At 46.0% G+C, this 14,008-nt stretch overlaps 1 pseudogene; it reads left to right on the top strand.

The window, feature by feature from the left end:
- The first annotated feature begins 268 nt into the window (after nt 1-268).
- LOC112078056 (testican-2-like) overlaps nt 269-14,008 on the top strand; it is a 37,038-nt pseudogene continuing 23,298 nt past the window's right edge.

Genomic DNA, 14,008 nt, shown 5'->3' with positions numbered 1-14,008 from the left:
GCGGACACCGGTGCAGTCCGGAAAGGAGGTTAACGTGAGTCGGAACCGAGCAGGCCGAATGATGTGACACTGAGCGGGACACCGCGGCATCCCTGGGAACGAGTGACACTGAGGCGACACCGTAGCCGAATGGAGGTACACTGAGCGCTGACGCCACAGCTTGCGGCCCAACACACGCACGGGGAATGAAAGTCAAATGAAAGCCTGGCCTGTAAGCGGGACAGAAGCAGAGAGAAGTCTCACGGGACACCAGCAGGACAAGTGAAACATGACAGCAGCCGCAAAAAGCCTGGCGGCTGCCCGCCTTCCGCCGCTCCAAGTTGTAAGTCAGGCAGAAACACAGCAGGCTCCAAGGTCAAGCCGGGAGACTGAAGAAAGACATCAACATTACAAACCACGGCTCGTGACCTACTGACTGCGGCGCTACGGGCACTGGACTCGGCACTCACTACTGCCAGCTAGCCTCGGAGCTCACTACCCTACCACTCAACCGCCCACTCCCAAGTACACACACTGCGCCCACCACTGCCATACCCCCATCCCATAAGACACAGCTGACTCGCTACGGACGCTCCTACCACTGCCATACCGCCCCACTCCTCAGAAGTACACACATGTCGCCCATGCCACGCCAACCAAAACAAAATACCACAAATCGCAAAGCCACATCCTCACTCCAATATCACATTCAACAAATAACATCAAAAATAAACAAAAAAAGCAAAAACAAAAGCAAAAGCACTTCATACTAAGAAAACTAAGCAACTTACAGAAAAAAACTCGGCTCTATATACTAATTACAGCCACAGATGGCACATTGCTTTCGTACAAATCCAACTTCTCGTATCTATATCCCCCTACTGCTCGCAGAATCTTGAAATTATAGGGTACCAAGCTCAGATTTCCTTGTTTCACAACATATATGATAATCTTCCCAATGCATCCCCCTAACATTCAGAAAGTAAAAAACCACAGCGCGATAAAGGAAATTCCAGTACCGAGGACCAATACAGTGGATGAACAATGGTCATATGCATATCAGCATTTATATGCAGTACGACCAGCCTGATACTATGAGTAGACTTTTACATAGTTAAGTTACTTAATTACTTAATAGTTTAGTAAGTGATAAGGACACGATGAAAACAAGCTACTTACTAGCTCATTTTCAATACAAGTGACAAAAAAGAGCTTAACACAGAATAAACTCTGGTGCTTACAGTGGTGCACCTTGGTATGAAGATCTACATCACGGAACCAGACTTGACACCAAATTATATTCACACTGCCAAGAGATACAGCTGTTCAAGCTTCGACGGACAGCCAAGTCGCTCAAAACACTAATAAGTCTCTGGAGGAGGAGAGAAACCAGGCAATCACATGAAGAAAGTTTAAAGTCATACACGTAAAATCCTGCTTAACCAACCACATGCGTCAATTCGTTTGACTTGCAATGGACATTTAATAGTCATACATATTAGATCCCATAGCTATTAATGAGATGGTGATTTTCAGACGTATCGTTAGATAGTAATCCCTGTCACAGCGATCTGCAGCTGCGTCCCTGCGAACAGTAAAATGAAATCAACCAAATTGATAATGATCGCACCCTCATGGCTAACTGGGGGGCAGAGCTTTGAAATCAGAAGTTGTGAGTGATTTGTGCACGGGAGTAATTTAAAATAATTAGTGTGGTACAGGTAACATTCATAAGACCTCAACAATAGTTCTGGTTAGTTACAAAGTGTTTAATTAGTAACCCAGAAACCCCAAACCCAGTCTGACACGAAGCAAAAAAACTTGAGAAGCACAGTGGTATATGTCCAACAAGCGTGCCCATGCATGACAGACGAACGACCCTAATTTGGAAGAGATACATGCTATCGATGATATGAGCTACAAGGGTACTTCAGAGAAGGCGATAGTGCCGATCTTGAATAGGTAGCTACAGTGACGAGAGGAATTGTGTACTCAAGAGGCTCAAACAAAGCAACCGCCCAAAGATGTCTACAACTGACATGTCAACCTCTCCCGTGATCCACCAGAGGTCTGTAAATACAGAAACTCTCGTCAACGCAGACTAAGCAGACCTTAGTACCACTAGCTTGGCCGGTAAAGGAAAGTTGAAGGTACCTGCAGAGCCCTAAATGTCTCGGTATTAACACGACCCCCTATAGAGCAAGCCTCACATCATCGGTAGCCATGAAACAGAATAAGCTTATTGAAAAGTCTGAGTGATGACCCACTACAAAGCCATCAATACATACGGGAAACCCAACTAATTGATTCCCCTACACTCTCTCCTCCTCATCTGCTAAACACAATAGCACACACCTCGCTCGACGCACAAAACTCTTCACCACCTCACACTCCCACTGTACCTCCCCCCTAGCCACGGAACCCACCTTGTCAGCCCCTGCACCACCCTGTCGCAAAACACGTAGAACCCAATCGAGCACCTCTGCACCCCAAACAATGGCAAAAGGAGCCGCCTAAGTCTCTCTCGCACATGCGTCAGCCGCTCACTTCCCCTCCCCAAGCCGACCCCCACACCCCCACCCCCTCTCTCCAATACCCCTACCCCCCCAGCTCCGCTCCCTCACCCTCATCATGTGTCTCTACCCCATTCTTCCACCCATCTCTCTCTCTAGTACCCGATTACTCTCTCTGTACTACCTCATGCTCCTTCTCACAAGCACTATTCCTATCACCCCTCCACTTGCCCACCCGCAAACAAAAACACAACACACCCAACTCCCCATGCTCCCTCGCACTGCTCTCCCAGCCGAACACCGCGCACTCCACTTCACACTCTCCTGACACTCCCCCCAAAGCCCCCCCAATTACAGTCATCTTCCTTCGCAGAAACACACACACCGTGACTTCATCTTTCCTATCTACAACCAACCAGACATAGCACCGCCAGCACATCTCACACACACTCCCACCAGGACCCCTGCCACCCCGCACACACCTCCTCAAAGCTCCCCGTTTATCTCTGCAACTGACCTCAAGGCACCAGCCTACACGAAGCCATGGTACCCCACGGTCTACGAGCCGGCCGTGCCTCGCTCGCGCCCCGGCCGCAAAGCCATCAAACCGCCCCCCACCCCTGCCAGTGCACCTTGGCGGTGAAATGCTGCCGCCTCCAAAGCGCTAACCCCCGTCTATCTCCTCCGACCCACTCCACTCGCCCAAACGACCTGCATATATCTGGACAATTACACGAATAGCCTACAACCGAGAACCCAGACTGACAAGAGAGTTAACGATTCCATCGCACTATCCTACCAACGGGATCATCCAAAAACTGTTAATATCCTATATGTTTCCACGAGAATTCACGATGCTGAATGACGACATAGGATATTACGCTTAGGCAGAGTGGACTAAAAAAACTAATGCCTAATACCACACTTATGGAGATAAGAATAGATGTCTGCCAACCAAGCCTCAAAGAGATTAGAACGGAGGGCTACACTAACACAGCGTTTTAAAAGATCCGCAAGGTGGGGGTGCGGTCTGATTGCATATTCTGTTAACTACAGTCTGGTCTGGCACATTGAAAATCTAGGTGTATGTCTCTTCAGATTGTTCTGCGGCATCGGTGCAGACACACTGAAGGAAGATAAGTCAGGTATGTTGTGACATCTTTTTAATGGTTCGCACAGCGGCACATGGCCTGAACTGCCGTATAATTAGATGCTCGTATTCGTAGGCCAATGCCATAACACTTATAACTATTATCTAGTGAGAAAACTGTTTACTTATTCAGCACATATCAAGCACAAAGTGATACAGAATGCGTGTGGCGACTATGAGTACCACGCCAAGCTGCAGGCTAGAATTCTGTGTATCAGGAAATAAAGGGAGAGAAACCAGGGATAAAGCACAAGTCACCCCGGAGGATCGGCTCATATGTTCGAGACACGCTCGGCAATAGCACATCATTTATTGGCAGTGGAACTCTCAAATCACTCTTCACTGCTTCTCCCCAACAAGATTACCACATATCAGACCATAGATTATTAAATGTCGCAAAAACCACTGACAGGAGACAAATAATATATTCTAGGGATACTCCTGTGTATCACTCCAACAACACAGAAGAGATCAGAGGTATAAACAAGCTAAGACGGTCCTCTGCCGCCTCCTATAATTGGCAGAAAGGCTAATTTCCGTATATCCCACACATCAAACATAGCGTTACTCGCTCAACTAGGAATTCCCCTCCGATTAGCAAAGCAACCATATACGCAGTAGCCACGAGGACTTACTGAAGCAAGGGAACCGGTGACTCGTGGTCGTATAAACAAGTGGTCAGAATATATATAAACGCCAGCATGCTCTAAACCTACAGGAATGGTTTTGCTTATCACAGACTGGAACAATGTTCCGGGAGATATCTTCCGATTACGAGCCAACGCTTAGTTACAGCGAGGTTACACCCACACCCAAGTTCCATTACACTTACTCGCTATTAATCAATAGTGCGACCGGATGGACCTGAAAACCTTCATCGCCTACAGTGACACAGGTACACCGTACAATACCCCACCAGAAGACCATGGATTACAGGCACATTCACACTGAGCTAAAGGTGGTAAGCGACAGCACAACAGCCTGTCCGATACACCCGACTTATTCAAGGGCAAATGGCTGTGGGAGCGCTGCTCACACCCACGAGGAAGCCAGCTCATTGCACAATACAGCAAATTCCTCGCCGCTCGACTCCTCACCGTTAAGATGCACCACTTCGGCACATACAAGAGGACAACACGACGCTCCCACACACGCCAGCAGTCTCCAGATCAACGAGATACCAGCACTCTAACTACACCGAATACCTTCTGCTTCCGCCACGTCCTCCATAGCGCTGCGCGTATGACTAACCAATAAGCGGCTATGACAAGAGCATATACCGAGCCCCAACTAAGAACAGGCAGGGCATACAAGACGAAGCACAGCCGCGAGGCTGCCCTATTAGTTGACACGAGGCCTACCTGACGAGCTAACATCACTTCTCATGTTCGCTTTCGAGGCAAGCAACACTGAGGCATGCATGAGAGCATCAGCTGCTTTCCGGCACAACAACGACTGTCTTTTGGATCACGCCTCTTCAGTAGCCCAACCCGTGAAGTAATACCTTTTTTAAACAGGGACAAACATTAAACAGCAAGGCTGCGGCGCGGCCAGACAGAATTACCAGAACGGGGTCGGGTGCTCCGGGCATGTTGCCTGGACCCAACTCGGTAGGTGTGTTCTTCACTGACATTTCCAACATGTCCCCGCTGATGATGTCTGGTTTAATTACCAGAGAGAGAGAGAGAGCAGAAGGAGAGAGAGAGAGAGCAGAAGGAGAGAGAGAGAGATCGCTGAGCGCCGGGCGGCAGCTTAAAACCCTGAAATTAGTCCTCTGTGTTTATAATACTTCCAAATCCAGCTCAGAGGAGAAATCAAATTAAATCCAAACAGGACAGCTTTAACCTGTATTAAAAGCTGCTGCGGCTGTACCCTGCCATCTCTCATCTCACAGCACACTGTTTACGTCCCGTAGACTTGGTCTATGTCTCAAATGGCATCCTATTCCCTATTTATTAAAAGTATTGCACTATATAGGGAATAGGGTGCCATAGTAGTACACTATATAGGGAATAGGGTGCCATAGTAGTACACTATATAGGGAATAGGGTGCCATAGTAGTACACTATATAGGGAATAGGGTGCCATTTAGGAGACACAGAATCTCCTCAGAGCTTATTCATTACACTGACTCACATTAAAATATGTTGTAAACAGCAACACCACTGCTGCTTTGTAGGGATGTTCTCTACTTCAGGGATATTTACCTCATGACTAAATCATTCTGTACTGACAATGAACCCCCAGAATCAGACAGAATTAGGCCCAAGCTGGCTTTACCATCAACCATTTTATTTTATTTCACATTTATTTGCTGTGGTGATGATGTAATGCACATCAGTTGACGTGGTGATGATGTAATGCACATCAGTTGACGTGGTGATGATGTAATGCACATCAGTTGACGTGTGATGATGTAATGCCACATCAGTTTGACGTGGTGATGAATGTAATGCACATCAGTTGACGTGGGTGATGATGTAATGCACATCAGTTGACGTCCTGATGATGTAATGCACATCAGTTGACGTGGTGATGATGTAATGCACATCAGTTGACGTGGTGATGATGTAATGCACACATCAGTTGACGTGGTGAGATGTAATGCACATCAGTTTGACGTGGTGATGATGTAATATGCACATCAGTTGACGTGGTGATGATGTAATGCACATCAGTTGACGTGGTGATGATGTATAATGCACATCAGTTGACGTGGTGATGATGTAATAATGCACATCAGTTGACGTGGTGATGATGTAATGCACATCAGTTTGACGTGGTGATGATGTAATGCACATCAGTTGAGTGGTGATGATGTTGCACATCAGTTGACGTGGTGATGATGTAATGCACATCAGTTGACGTGGTGATGATGTAATGCACATCAGTTGACAGCGGGGATGATGTATGCACATCAGTTGACGTGGTGATGATGTAATGCACATCAGTTGACGTGGTGATGATGTAATGCACATCAGTTGACGTGGTGATGATGTAATGCACATCCGTTGACGTGGTGATGATGTAATGCAACATCAGTTGACGTGATGATGCTGTAATGCACATCAGTTGACGTGGTGATGATGTAATGCTCATCAGTTGACGTGGTGATGATGTAATGCACATCAGTTGACGTGGTGATGATGCCAATGCCATCAGTCGGTGGTGATGATGATGCACATCAGTTGACGTGGTGATGATGTAATGCACATTAGTTGACGTGGTGATGATGTAATGCACATCAGTTGACGTGGTGATGATGTAATGCACATCAGTTGACGTGGTGATGATGTAATACACATCCATGGACGTGGTGATGATGTAATACACATCAGTTGACGTGGTGATGTGTAATGCACATCAGTTGACGTGGTGATGATGTAATGCACTCAGTTGACGTGGTAATGATGTAATGCACATCAGTTGACGTGGTGATGATGTAATACACATCAGTTGACGTGGTGATGAATTAATGCACATCAGTTGACGTGGTAATGATGTAATGCACATCAGTTGACGTGGTGATGATGTAATACACATCGGTTGACGTGGTGATGTGTATACACATCGGTTAACGTGGTGATGATATAATGCACATCAGTTGACGTGGTGATGATGTAATGCACATCAGTTGACGTGGTGATGATGTAATACACATCAGTTACGTGGTGATGATGTAATACACATCAGTTGACGTGGTGATGATGTATGCTCATCAGTTGACGTGCTTCAGCTAGGCTCCCGCGTATTGGACAAGAAACAGCCTGTTAATGATCTATAATTGGTCTAGAGGGAAATTACTGTAGAATAAAAGCAGCTAAATTAATTTCTGATTACAGTCTTACTCTTCCTAAAAGCCTCAGACAAGAGAACTCATCATTTAAGTGAATTACTTTCAACTGGCGCTACAATTACTGTCAAATTAGAGGGTTATTTCATATTGTTAAAACATAATTGGAGGCCCCATGTTAAATCAGGAAGCACCTTTTAGAATGTTTAAGCATCCCCAAATGAACACTATGTTCTATATAGTGCACAACTGTTGACCGGGGCCCATAGGGTTCTGGTCTAAAGTAGTGCACTACGTAGTGAACARGGCGTCATTTGGGATGCACAYTAAATCAACCTCTACACAACAGTTGTTAATGYWGTCTGTGCAACGTGAAGTGGCTATCTATACTGAACACAAATATRAATGCAACATGCAACAATTTCAACGATTTTACTTGAGTTATGGTTCATATAAGGAAATCAGTCAATTTAAATAAATTCATTAGGCCCCAGTCTATGGATTTCACATGACTAGGCAGGGGCGCAGCTATAGGTGGGCCTGGGAGGGCAGTGGGGAGCCAGGCCCAGCCAATCAGAATGAGTTTTTCTCCACAAAAGCGCTTTATTACAGACATAAATACTCGTCGGTTTCATCAGCTGTCCGGGTGGCTGGTCTCAGACGATCCCACAGGTGAAGAAGCCGGATGTGGAGGTCCTGGGCAGGCGTGGTTACACGTGGTCTGTGGTTGTGAGGCCGGTTGGACGTACTGGCAAATTCTCTAAAACGACGTTGGACGCGGCTTATGGTAGAGAAATAAACATTAAATTATTGCACCTTGTGTATTGTGTGAAAAAAACTGCACATTTTAGAGTGGTCTTTTATTGTCCCCAACACAAGGTGCACCTGTGTAATGACCAAGCTGTTTAATCAGCTTCTTGATACGCCACACCTGTCAGGTGGATGGATTATCTTGGCAAAGGAGAAATGCTCACTAACAGGGATGTAAACATTTGAGAGAAATTAACTTTTTATTTCAGCTCATGGAACATAGTATCAACACTTAACATGCTGCGTTTATGTTTTTGTTCAGTGTAGTTAGTCAGTAAATGACAGGTTAAACCAGTCTTTTTCCTCAAGGCAGATCAAGGAGCCAATACGTTCAACATTTGTTCAAAGCTACAGTGTAGCGTTCCAAGGTGGAAAATGGTAGCTTCTCTCTCGTAATGTGCTACCAGCTTTCTGTCCCTTCCAAGACACCGTAATGACCCTCAGACAGCCTTCAGGCAGGCAGCAGCGCCGACGTCTAAATCACAGCACTTTAGAGGGGGGGTGGGGGGGGGGTCTCTGAGGTTGTAAGGTCTTTTGTAATATCCAAGGGTACAACACTGTACAACACCTACATTACCAGCCATTGCATTTCAACTGTCTTGTTCAATTTGTGATGAAGACGAGCCCCGAATCAATGTAGCTCTGTAGAATCGCTCCCACAGGGGGGTGGCTAGCTGGGATGAATTAATGATATTCAAATGAACGTTAGCGCCCACGTAGCTACAGGGACTTTTGTCAGCCTGTTTGGTGTGTGGTGGGGGGCTTGCATTAGCTATTCCCTCTGTTATAGAAACAGATGACAGGATTGTCCTTAACTCATCTTCACTCCTCTGAGGCAAAGTGGATGCCTTTTAAGTGAGGCAGAGTGGGTGTGGTGGTTGCCTGTATTCCTAATGACACCCTATTCCCTGTGTAGCCCTATGGCCCTGGTCTACAGTAGTGCACTATAAGGGAATAGGGTGCCATTTGGGATGCAGGTATAGTGTGATACAACAGACCCCCTACTCTGACCTCTCTATAGAAACACAACAGACCCCCTACTCTGACCTCTCTATAGAAACACAACACAGACCCCTACTCTGACCTCTCTATAGAAACACAACAGACCCCCTACTCTGACCTCTCTATAGTAACACAACAGACCCCCTACTCTGACCTCTCTATAGAAACACACAACAGACCCCCTACTCTGACCTCTCTATAGTAACACAACAGACCCCCTACTCTGACCTCTTATAGGAACACAACACGCTTCATCCTCTTTCCTACTGGGTACACGACACAACAGACCCCTACTCTGACCTCTCTATAGAAACACAAGCAGACCCCCTACTCTGACCTCTCTAAGAACACAACCGACCCCCTACTCTGACTCTCTATAGAAACACAACAGACCCCCTACTCTGACCTCTCTATAGTAACACAACAGACCCCCTACTCTGACCTCTCTATAGAAACAACAACCTACTCTGACCTCTATAGAAACACACCGACCCTACTCTGACCTCTCTATAGAAACCAACAGACCCCCACTCTGACCTCTCATAGAAACACAACAGACCCCCTACTCTGACCTCTCTATAGAAACACAACAGACCCCCTACTCTGACCTCTCTATAGAAACACAACAGACCCCCTACTCTGACCTCTCTATAGAAACACAACAGACCCCTCTCTGACCTCTCTATAGAAACACAACAGACCCCCTACTCTGACCTCTCTATAGAAACACAACAGACCCCTACTCTGACCTCTCTATAGAAACACAACAGACCCCCTACTCTGACCTCTCTATAGAAACAAACAGACCCCCTACTCTGACCTCTCTATAGAAACACAACAGACCCCTACTCTGACCTCTCTATAGAACACAACAGACCCTACTCTGACTCTCTATAGAAACCAACAGACCCCCTACTCTGACCTCTCTATAGAACACAACACGTTCATCATCTTTCCTACTGGGTACACGACACAACAGACCCCCTACTCTGACCTCTTCTATAGTAACACAACCCGTTCATACCTCAGAGAGCTTTCCTACTGGGACACGACAAACAGACCCCCTACTCTGACCTCTCTCATAGTAACACAAACCCTCATCGCTCAGGCTTTCCTACTGGTAAGCAACACAGACCCCCTACTCTGGACCTCTCTATAGTAACCAACAGACCCCCTACTCTGACCTCTCTATAGAACCACAACAGACCCCTACTCACCTCTCTTAAGAAACACAACAGACCCCCTCTCTGACTCACTATGAAACAAACTCGTTTCATCCTCGAGAGCCTTCCTACTGGGTACACGTCGGTTGAATCAACGTGTTTCTCTTCACGTCATTTTCAATTAAATGAACCAACGTGGAATAGACGTCTGTGCCCAGTGGGGTTTGCTAATTGGCTACGGTGTCAATCTGACAGTAATTTCCCTTAAAGCACATCTTGTTAAATGGTCTCACATTCCAGTTCACCACATCTCCAGTTTTATCACCCACACCTTCCTATTTATCACCCACACCTCCAGTTTATCACCCCACACCTCTCAGTTTATCACCCACATCCTCTAGTTTATCCATCACCACACCTTCAGTTTATCTACCCACACCTCCAGTTTATCACCACATCTCCAGTTTATCACCCACACCTCCAGTTTCACCCACACCTCCAGTTTATCACCCACACCCAGTTATTCACTCACATCTCCAGTTTATTCACTCCCCACATTCCAGATTATCACCCAACATCTCCAGTGTATCATCTAACCACACCTCCATTTATTCACTATCACCCACACCTCCAGTTTATCACCCACATCCAGTTTATCACCACACTCCTATCTCCAGTTACTATTTCACCCACACAGTTTTCGTCACCTCCATATTCCAGTTTATCTGTTATCACTCTTCCAGAGTCATCATTTCCCCCACCTCAGTTCTAGTACACCCACATCTCCAGTTTCCTCACCAAATATTCACCCCTCTGCTATATCTCCGATTCTATTCACTGCGGCGCCTCATCTCCAGTTTAAGTCATCCCACCCATCACCTTTCAGTGGTTATCACACTGATACCGTTCCAGTTTATCCATTCCCCACCTAGATCCTCTCCAGTTTATGTCACCATCACCTGTCCGTCCAGTATATCAGCCTCCATCTATCTTTATCTTTCACATACTGTAATGGTGCAATCTTTCTGAAGTCACAACCGTAGTGCACTACTGTTGATACAGAGCCATATGGTTCCTATTGCCCTGTTGTAGTGGCACTACGTGTGACCAAGCCTATGTCCCTATTCCCTTTTAGTGCACTACTGTTGACCAGAGACATATGGTTCCTTATTCCCTGTATAGTGCACTACTGTTGACCAGAGACATATGGTTCCTATTCCCTGTTATAGTGCACTACTGTTGACCAGAGCAATATGGTTCCTATTCCCTGTATAGTGCACTACTGTTGACTCAGAGCATATGGTTCCCTATTCCCTTTGTATAGTGCATCTACTACTGTTACCAGAGCACATATGGTCCCTATTCCTGTATAGTGCACTAATTAGTTGACCAGAGCCATATGGTCCTATTCCCTGTATAGTGCACTACTGTTGACCAGAGACATATGGTTCCTATTCCCTGTATAGTGCACTACTTTGCTACCAGGACATATGGTTCCTATTCCCTGTATAGTGCACTACTGTTGACCAGAGCAATATGGTTCCTATTCCCTGTGAGTGCACTACTGTTGACCAGAGACATATGGTTCCTATTCCCTGTATAGTGCACTAACTGTTGACCAGGAATATGGTCCCTATTCCCTGTATAGTGCACACTGTTGACCAGAGCCGTTCTATGTCCTATCTGCTGTATAGTGCACTATACTGTTGACCAGAGCCATATGGTCCTATTCCTGTATATGCACTACTGTTGACCAGAGACATATGGTCCCTATTCCCTGTAGAGGTGCCACTACTGTTGATCAGAGACATCATGGTTCCCTATTCCCTTATAGTGCACTACTGTTGACACAGAGCCATATGGTCCGTTTCCCTGTAGTAGTGGCAGACTACTGTTGACCAGAGCCATATGGTCCTATTCCGCTGTATAGTGCACTACTGTTGACCAGTAGACATATGGTTTCCTATTCCCTGTATAGCTGCACTACTGTTGTGACCCAGACATATGGTTCCTATTCCCGTGTATAGTGCACTATGTTGACCAGAGCAATTGGTCCCTATTCCCTGTGTAGTGCACTACTGTTGACCTAGAGACTAATGGTTCCTATTCCCTGTTAGTGCACTACTGTTGACTCAGAGCAATATGGTCCCTATTCCCTGTGATAGTGCCAACTACTGTTGACGCTCAGAGCCATATGGTTCCTTATCCCTGTATATGCACTACTGTTGACCAGAGACATATGTCCTATTCCCTGTAGTAGTGCATCTACTGTTTGACCAGAGACATTATGGTTCCTATATCCCTGTATAGTTGCTAGACTACTGTTGACCAGAGACATATGGTTCCTATTCCTGTATAGTGCAACTACTGTTGACCAGAGCATATGGTCTACCTAATCGCACATGTTATAGGTGCATCTACTGTGACCAGACCAGACATATGGTCCCTTATTCCCTGTATTAGCACTACTGTTGACCAGAGCATATGGTTCCTATTCCGACTTGTATAAGGTGCACTACATGTTGACGCTAGAGACAATGGTCTTCCTATTCCACTGTATAGTGCACTACTGTTGACCAGAGACCATATGGTTCGCTACTTCCCTGTATAGTGGCACTACTGTTGACCAGAGACATAATGGTCCCTATTCCCTGTATATACGTGCACTACTCGTTGGACCAGAGGGACATTGGTTCCTATTGCCCTAGTATATGCACTACTTGAGACAGAGAACATATGTCCCTATTCCCTGTATAACGTGACCGACATATGGTATTCTGTGTACACGAGAGCCATATGGTCCCTATTCCCTGTATAGTGCACTACTGTTGACCAGGGCATGAGTACGTACTGGTTCCTATTCCCTTGTATAGTGCCACTACTGTTGACCAGAGCATATGGTCCCTATTCCTGTATAGTGCACTACTGTTGACCAGAGACAATATGGTCCCTATTCCCTGTATAGTGCACTACTGTTTGACCAGACGACATATGGTTCCTATTCCCTGTATAGTGCACTACTGTTGACCAAGCCATATGTCCCTATTCCCTGTATAGTGCACTACTGGTTGACCGAGACATAGTGCGTTTCGCTATTCTCGCTGTGTAGTGCACTACTGTTGATCGTAGAGCCATATGGTCCGCTATTCCCGTGCTGTATAGTGCACTACTGTTGCCAGACATATGGTCCTATTCCCTGTTATAGTGCACTACTGTTGACCAGAGACATATGGTTCCTATTCCTGTATAGTGCACTACTGGTTGACACAGAGACTATCATGGTTCCCTATTCCCTGTTGATTAGTGGCACTACTGTTGACCAGAGACATATGGTTCCCTATCCTGTGTAAGTGCACTACTGTTGATCAGAGACATTATGGTCCTATTCCTGTATAGTGCACTACTGTTGACCAGAGACATATGGTCCTATTCCCTGTATAGTGCACTACTGTTGACCAGAGGACATATGTCCTATTCCTGTATAGTGCACTACTGTTGACCAGAGACATATGGTCCCTATTCCTGTATACAGTGCCATACTGTTGGGACGTAGCGTTGTAATTAGTATCAGCGGCGAGTACAGTGATGGTTCCGTATT

The sequence above is a fragment of the Salvelinus sp. IW2-2015 genome, unplaced genomic scaffold (assembly GCF_002910315.2).
Source record: "Salvelinus sp. IW2-2015 unplaced genomic scaffold, ASM291031v2 Un_scaffold5202, whole genome shotgun sequence".
Lineage (NCBI taxonomy): Eukaryota > Metazoa > Chordata > Actinopteri > Salmoniformes > Salmonidae > Salvelinus > Salvelinus sp. IW2-2015.
This window is presented reverse-complemented; position numbering and strand designations above follow the sequence as displayed.